The sequence below is a fragment of the Pteropus alecto genome, unplaced genomic scaffold (genome assembly GCF_000325575.1).
Source record: "Pteropus alecto unplaced genomic scaffold, ASM32557v1 scaffold479, whole genome shotgun sequence".
Taxonomy (NCBI): domain Eukaryota; kingdom Metazoa; phylum Chordata; class Mammalia; order Chiroptera; family Pteropodidae; genus Pteropus; species Pteropus alecto.
The window spans coordinates 2,573,675-2,582,684 of NW_006492031.1; the positions used below are offsets into that span (position 1 = coordinate 2,573,675).

The window sequence follows — 9,010 nt, forward strand, 5'->3', positions numbered from 1 at the left end:
TATTTCCTCTTTGGAGAAGTATCTGTTCAGGTCTTCTGCCCATTTTTTAATTGGATTGTTTGTGTTTTTTTTTGTTGTTGTTGAGTTGTATGAGTTCTTTATGTTTTTTGGATATTAACCTCTTATCGGATGTATCATTAGCGAATATCTTCCTCCAAACAGTCAGTTGTCTTTTTGTTTTGTTGATGGTTTCCTTTGCTGTACAAAAACTTTTTAGTTTGATGTAGTACCATTTGTTTATTTTTTCTTTTGTTTCCCTTGCCTGAGGAGATATATCTGAAAAGAAATTCCTGTTAGTAATATCAGAGAGTTTACTGCCTATGTTTTCTTCTAAAAGTTTTATGGTTTCGAGTCTTACATTTAAACCTTTAATCCATTGTGAGTCTATTCTTGTATATGGTGCATGTATCTGTCCAATTTTCCCAACACCATTTATTGAAAAGACTATCTTTACCCCATTGTATATTCTTACTTCCTTTGTCATATATTAAGTGAGCATATAGGCATAGATTTATTTCTGGGCTCTCTATTCTGTTCCATTGATCAGTGTATCTGTTTCTATGCCAGTACCATGCCATTTTGATTACTGTAGACTTGTAGTATAGTTTGATATCAGGTAATGTGATACCTCCAACTTTGTTCTTCTTTCTCAAGATTGCACTGGCTATTCTGGTTTTTTTATGGCTCCATATAAATTTTAGGATTGTTTGTTCTAGCTTTCTGAAAAATGCTATTGTTTTTTTGATAGGGATTGCATCGAATCTATAGATTGCTTTGGGTAATATGGCCGTTTTAACAATGTTGATTCTTCCTACCCATGAACAGGGTATATGCTTCCATTTATTTGTATCTTCTTCAGTTAAAGATTAGAGATTATTAAAACTGTTTCTTCAGGCAGTGGGAGTTGTCTTTCCATTTAGTGGTAATCTCTTGTCACAAATGAACGTTTATATTTCCTTGTTATGATAAAAGAAGGAAACTAAACAGAAAGATATGAGGAGAGAAATGACTAGAAAATAATGAGAAAAGGAGGTAGGAGAGATGGCAGGAAGGGGAGAGAGACTGGGAGGAGATATGGAGAGAAAAAGAAAGTAAAGACAGTAGAAGAAAAAAATGTTTGGAAAGTGGAGTTGGGCCTCATCGTGGCTATGATTCTGAACAATGTTAAGCAGGGCCAAAAAGTAATATATGCATTCTCAAGTTTCTTTCATTCATTTTCGAAAAACATTCTGGGAGCACATTCAGGAAATCTTTATTTAGTTTAGGCAGTCTTTCTAATTAACCCAGGCCATCCCATTGCATATACAATCTTTACCAAAAAATCTAGCCTGTGAATTTTCTCTTATTTTCTTGCTGTGAGTAAATCTTATCTCTCCAGGTAGACTGTCGTGTCCCACTGGGAAGGTCCAGCACCCTACATTTCTCTTCTATTCTCACAACTCCTTCTACCACTCTACACACACTCAGAAAATGAGCCAATCAGGAGAGGCACTTCCTCAAGTGAAGGTGCCTGTGGATGCTGTTAGGGAGTCCGCCCTTTGTAACCTACTGGCCATACCATTCAGAATCTCGGCCCAATGTGCCTAGCAGCCCTGGCACAGAAGGAACCTTCTGCAAACACTTTTGCCTTGGCTTGACCTTCCCACGTCCTGCCAAACTATGGCCCTTATCTTCTTCCAAACATGAAAAGTACTTTCTGAAGCCCTCCCAGATTTTAATATCTATTAATAAAAATTCTAGAACCTGTAATTACCTTACTTTTTTATCATGCTTGCAAATTCCTATTAATTTTTTTGTGTGTATGTGTTCCAAAGAAACTTTATGAACGCTGAAATTTGAGTTTCATGTAACTTTCACATGCTATGAAACATGCTTCATTTGATTTTTTTCAACATTTAAAACATAAAACTCTCTCCATTCTCAACAAAAAATAGGTTGTGGGCAGGATTTGTCCTACAGTCTTAGCTTTCTGAATCCTGTATTAGATTATCAATCACATTAATATTTCCTTCATTTTATGTTGCTTTAGATCTACTGGAAGACTTCAGCATTGACATTTACTTTTTTCCCCCTTTTTTGAGTTAATATTGTTTAAATAACTCAAAATCCTATGTAACTTGAAAATTTAAGGTGGAAAAGAGTGAAATGAATCTGTCTACATAAATAGCATGGCATATCAAGGCATTATTTCAATTTCCTGAATGACACATAAGTGGTGTTTTGTACCTACTGATTTTTTTTTCACATAGAAGTTCTTAGTTTATTAATCCTCTCATGAAAAATCTATTCAATCGCCACACATTAAAGTTAATGACGAATCTTTACTCTCTATTGTCCAATCTCCACCTCACTTTTTGCCAGCACCAACACTGGTCTTTGCGGTCCCCCTAACTTTCTTCATTCTGTTCTTGTGTTCCTTTCGCTATTTTCTTCAGGTCTTTTTCTTCTCATACAGGCCATGTCTTGCAAGTCTATGTTTGGGTTAATTTTTCTTTGCATAATCCAAGGAATCATAAATCATGCCAAAACCAGTTGTCTTGATACCACCAAAACGGGTTTGGAATCCAAATACAAAGATGACATCTGGTGCAGTCTTTCACATTTTGGTTAGTTTTTCCAGAATTTCTGTCTTAGGTACTGTTGCCTTTCCAGGATGAAGGAAATCGGTGACTTTTTGTTTCTGCTGAAGTAGTCTATTGGTCATGAACTTCCTGGTCTGGATAGTTACCATGTTCACGATGGTGGCAGACCCTCAAGCAGCCAGGGAGGAAAAGAGCGTGCCTGCTGAATTTTTATTTGGCACCTTATTATCAGTCTGCACAGTTCCAGAAGGCTCATACAGTTATATCTTTTGTGCTTCTTAACATTTCAATTTCTGAGATGGGTATCTTTAAAAAGCTGCATGATCAGAACTCCCTCCACTTCTTTGCTCCATCTCTAAACTTTCCTCCTTGCTCTCATCTGGTCCTCTTTCCCCCACCTCTGGAAAGAGCAGGGCTCCTTTACTGGTCCAAAGCTCATGCCCCCTCCTTGGTTCTGGGCAGCCCCTCCCTAGGACCTTGCTTCATACATTGTCTATGCCTCTCTTTTACCTTTTACTCTCCCGCTACACTGGATCTTCCCCTCAGCATAAACTTATGCTTCCGTTTCTTTTGTTTAAAAGAATTGAGACCTTCTTCAACCCCAGCCTTACCACTCTTTTCCCTTCTCTTCACACCTAAGTGATTTCAAAGAGGAAGTCACACCTCAAATACACCCATCCTTACTTCTTTGCCTCTGTAACTAGAGATCTGACTCTTCATTGTATTTCCTATTTATTTTAAAGTAAAAATGGCCTTACTGATTTTTCTTCTGCACGTGAAAGCAATATATTCTCGTTTAAGAATTCAGACAATATACAAAGAACATAAAAGAAAAATAACAATAATCAATAACCCCAGAATTCAGAAACAATTGCTCTAGGCATCGCTGGGTATTTTGCCAATAGTTATTCTCCTATAACTTCCTTCCTGGCAAAGTTTAGGTGTCTACCTCATCCCACATGTGATGCAGTGACATATTTAGACTTGTTTAAGTCAGGATTTTCAAACTTTTTGATCTCAGAACCCATTTACACTCTTAAAGATTATTGAAAACCCCAAAGAGCTTTAGTTTGTGTCGGTCACATCTATTATTGTTTACTGTATTAGATGTTAAAATGAATTTTTAAAATATGTATAATTCATTAAAAAATAACAATGAGAAATCTGTTACAGGTTAAAACATATACCATTTTTATGAAAAAAATAATAATATATTATCTAAAAAAATATTTGGTTACAAAAGTGGCACCATTTTACATTTTTGCAAATCTTTTTAATGTCTAGCTTAATAAACAGTTGAACTTTTATATCTGCTTTCTCTTTTAATCTGTTGCAAAATGTTGTTTTGGTTAAAAATATATGAAGAAAATGTGGTCTCATGGATAGATGATTAGAAAAGAGAGGAGTGTTTTAATAACCTTTAAAGATAATTGTTGATATTCTGATTTGGTACTATATCAAAACTCAGAAAGTGTTAGTTTTATATCTATGAACTTTTTGTACTTTCTGTATACTTGTGAGAGCATGAGAATGGAAAAAGGGGGGAAATCTTAGTTTATTGTGAAGCTAGACCCACAGGGGTCTTTGGAGAATGCTTCGAGAACTGTTGGTCTTAACCAGTGATACTGTTCCTTTTACCAGTGATTTAGGATAGCTATGTGGCCTAATTCAGACAAAGGAGAAATGAAGAGAATTTTTCAATCTATTTTGAAACGTTTTCAATTAAAAAAAATGGGGTCCCACAGGAAAAAAGAGATCTGCTGCTTCTGCTGGTCAATGTCATGTTTTTGTGTCTGTCTTGGCTTTGCAATGGCAGCAGCCTGAGGATGGCACAGCAGATACCACTGAGCTAGAACTAACCATACCTGAGTCACTCTGGACTTATAGAGTTTTGTGAAATTTATCTTATGGAAGGAAAGAAGGAAGCAAGGAAGGAAGGAAAGATAGATGAATAGAAGGAAGGATGGAAAGAAAGAAGAAAGGATGGAAGGAAGGATGGAAGGAAAGATGGGAGGGAGGATCCTTTTGGTGGATATCCTTTCAGACATTTTTCTAAATGTGTATATATATATAATTATATATATTAAAGATGTACAATATTTATATATAATATATGTTATATATTATATATATTTAATCTCTGTATTCCTAGCATTTAGCTCATTGTAATGCCTAGAATATCTCAGTGCTTAATAAATGTTTTTTGAAGGAATGAATAAATGAATATGTTTATTGACTGACAACAATTTCCTCTTACTCTGTTTTTGTGGGAATGAAGAAAAACAGATTACTTTAAGAATGACAACTTTCCTGGATGCTATGAAACATATCTAAACAGACACCTGCAATGAAGTCTATTTTTTTTATTTCTAGATACTAAACACCCCATCTCCCCAGCATTTTGTATACTGAGAAATCAGGCATTTGCCTAACATAACCTGAAAATTTGGCACTTAATGCTTCCATAGTGATTTATAGTTTACAAAGTGTTTTTGTGATTGTCTCATTTAGTCCTCACATGTCAAGCTGTGGTGTAGTGCTATTATTTCCTTCCTAAAGATGAGGAAAGGGAGGCTATAAGAGATCAAATGAATGGTTCAAAGTTATACAATTTAGTCAGCTGTAGAACTAAGACTAGAATTGCAAGTCTAGTGTTCTCGGGTGTTGAACCCCAGAAAGCTCTCTGTCAAGGGCTTCGTCACCTTGGGGATTTGCCTGACCACCCTGAGATGGGAAAGGAAGAGGTACAGGGAAAACTGGCCTTTGTCTTAAGCCTCAACCCCCCTCAAGTTCGGGGCCGGTGAGTAAGAGTGTCCCTGTGATTTGCCTTCAGTTGAATGGACAAACCCTTGTTCTGAATGACTTTACCTGGAGGTGATCTCTTCCGCTAGACTGGCTGTGACATTAAAAATGGATGAGGCAAGGGACATTTCCCATCCAGAGCTCAATGGGAACTGGCAAGTGTCAGATTTGAAATTTCTCACTGCAACTCACAGGCTTCTGTTGAACTGAACTTGAGGGCTCCAGCCTGGAAACAACCCAGAATTAAATGTTGACAACTAACTTAGGGAGGGAAAGTACAGAAAATGCCTTATCATGACAGCAGCAAAGAAACTTGAGTCTTTACCTACAGTGTAGGCAAGTAGAAAATAACCCAGCCAGGGGCCAAGATTTGCCTTTTCATTCTGGCCCTGCCACATTTTGTTGTGTGACTCTAGGCAAATGACTTATCCTCTCCAGAACTAAGCCTCCATACTTTTAAAAAGAAAGTGATAATTAAATAGTCTCAAAAAAGATAACACCTGAAAGTGCAAGGGGTTCTATAGAAACTTATGTCCATTTCTTAAAAGAAGAAATATTTACTCATGTAGCAAAAAACAAATATTTTCCCCCCAAATACCTTTGGAAAGATATACACACATAAAGTTTATAATCTCATAGATGAGATACATAGATGTTGTTGGAAGAGCTAATTCATGTCTGCTACCTTGGTTCTTACCTAAGCCCTAGATTACTCGTCTGTTTCCCACACTAGACTCTCAGCATCATGCCTGGTACCTGCTCTACACACATACATGCTTTTAAATGAATGAATGTGAATAAGAGTCCCAGGCCTTATCTCTTCAGTGATAGCTTGATGTACTAGAAAGTGACCCGGAGTCCAATGCATCTGATTTCAATTCCTACCTCCATCATTTACCAGCTATGTGACCTAGGGCAGGATATCTGTTATTTCATCTGTAAAATTGGATTGTTGTGAGAAATAAAGGTAATTTACATGAATTCTCTGGAGCAGGGCCCAGAACAGGTGTTCAATGCACGGTAGCTGATATCTGTAACATGGGGCAGTATAAACACCATATTGGAGCTATAGGATAGCAAAGAAAAATGTAGTTACTACATGTTGTGGTAATTAGGGCAGGATTTCTGGGAAGAAGTATTTAAGTAGGGCCTAGAAAGAGGGTCCCCAAGTTTGACAGGTAGAGATAGGGAGAGGGGAAAGCAATACAGGTGAGAAACAGCAAAGGCAAGGAGGCAGGAAGGGGTACTGTTTAAAAGGTAGAATGAAGGCTGGTTTATCTGGACAAAGATGTGACTGGAAAAGTAAATGGAGCCAGGTTTGGCAGGTAGAGCATTTGGACTTAATCCGGTGGAAAACGGGGAGCCTTTGGGGGTTACAAGCAGAACAATGACAGGTTTAAGAAGCTACATTTCTACTGGGGAAGTTGTGGAAGAAGTCACAAGTAGCTACAATTTAGATGGGTACAGATTTCAGAGATGAACTTTGAAGCCGGCTTTACTGAAATTATTCTGTACAGATACTGTGGTGCAAATGGCTGGTGCACTCTGTAATGCCAAATCTCTAACAAAAGCCTTGGAAGAGAGAGTGGAGTCATCTTGGATAAGGTAAGGTAAGGACAGGATGACTTAGGGTAGACTTTTAGAAGGAGAGAAATCCACGTAAGGATTTCTGGCTCTCGCTGCTGTGGTGTTTAAATGGAGCGGTCATGTAAGATCTTGAAGTGGGCCTACAGTAGGAGTCTTCAGGGACCCACGATGACAAGGAAACTTTATTTTAGCAGAAAAGCAGCAGGTTCTTTAGTCCTGAGTAACACTGATGTCGAATATCAATCCCTGAGAAGAGGCAAAGAAAGATGAGAAAGAAAAGGAAAAGGAAGGAATAAAGAAAGAGAGAGGAAGGAAAGGGAGAGAAAAGAGGAAGATGCTGGAGAATAAAAAAAGAAAGAAAGAAAAGTGAGGCAGATCATAGTTAGGGATGTGTTCTGCTCACAGTGGCCATGCCCAGCACTGCCCAGCACTGCCCAGCACTGCCCAGCACTGCCTCAATCAGCCACTTGAGCTGGCCGAGAGGACTGTGGGAGGTTAGAAGACAACTGCAGTCAGTTTCACTTTTTGGATGTAAACAATTCAAATGGAAAAATGTTGGATGAGACTCTACTGGCTCAGTCTGGAAGGAGCAGGTCTAGTCATCGGTTTTGAGCTTTTTTCACTTCTGGGGATTGTCACTCATGTCAGATCCATCTGGACATTTCTGACTTTTTTTCCCCCCAAATACCTTTGCCAGAAAGAATATTAAATATATTTAGATGTAAGAAACTAGGACACAGAAGGAAGATATTGGGTGTTAATATCAGTTTCTTTTTCCTAAAGCCCTAGTGATCTCATTAGGTTTATTAACTAATTTACCTTTTATCCATTTATTTATTCAGCAACTGTTTAACAAGGGCTTGGTATATACCAGGCACTTTACAGGATACTTTTTGTTGGGCTCTTAACAGGACTACCTATGCCATAAAGATGAGATCACAATTGGAGAAAGAATAATAGAGAAGATTTTGCAAGATATTCCCCTAGTTACATTTCTGGTAACAAAACAAAACAAAATAAACGAAAACCAAAGCTCACCCTCATGAGTTCTTCCTCATAGCTGTCCATAGTTCTGCTTTTCCTGATTTACTCCTCACACTGCTCACAATCTCGGCGCTCAAAAGTACTCTGCTGGAAAGTAGCTGCTAGGCTAAATAATCCCATTTTCTTATTATCAGACTTAAATCATGATTTTGTTTGTTTCACTTTACTGCCCATCTTTACAATGCTCCCATTTATAATGGCTGCTAGTTATTAAGTCCTTCCTAGGGGTCGAAGCTTTATTTTCATTATCTTTAAGTCTCACAACAACTTCTTAAATTAAGACTCAGCCAGGTTTCATTACTTGCCTAGAACACATGGCAAGAAAGCAGGGAAATCGGGCTTTGAACCTTTGTCTATCCCACTTCCAAGAATGGACTCCTTCCCCCACACAATATGGCCTCCCCAGCCCCCACCTGTGAGTTATTTCCCCCCTGCTAGTGTCCTTGCCAAGAAACCAGAGAATTTCAATTAAGAGACTATGCTCCTTGATTCTCTCTCTATTATAAATGTTTGATTGATTCTAAATGAGCTGTCATTATGCTTTGGAGTGAGAATAACAAGCAGCTCCATAAGCAGATCTAAAGTGACAGCCACGTGACTAAAGCCGTTACCATGACAACAGCTGAGGTGGAAGAATGTTTAATCAAGGAGATGGGAGAGAGGGGATGGGAGGATCTGGAAGGAAGGGTCAAACTTTCCTGGCCTTATCAGCACTTCAGGATCAAGAAGCCAGTCTTCTTTTTGCTCTCCAGGGTCTTTTGATTTTTTAAGTAAAATCTTCTTAAGCCAAAACTCCTCATTGCATTGAAAATTGGCACATTTTGTTTCCCTAGTTCTCTTGGGAAATAGGAATGATAAAGCTTAAACTCTTATGACCTACGAAAAGTTGTTGCCTGAGGATTTTGGCTCAGTTCTACAAGCATAAGGCATTTAAATAGATTTTTGGCGGGGGGGGGGGGAGGATGTTTTGTTTTTGTTTTTCTGATGATTATCTT

General features: G+C 38.1%; 1 pseudogene; it reads right to left on the minus strand.

Moving 5' to 3' along the window:
* Window positions 1-2,347: 2,347 nt before the first annotated feature.
* LOC107196639 lies at window positions 2,348-8,135 on the minus strand (annotated as a pseudogene).
* Window positions 8,136-9,010: the final 875 nt, after the last annotated feature.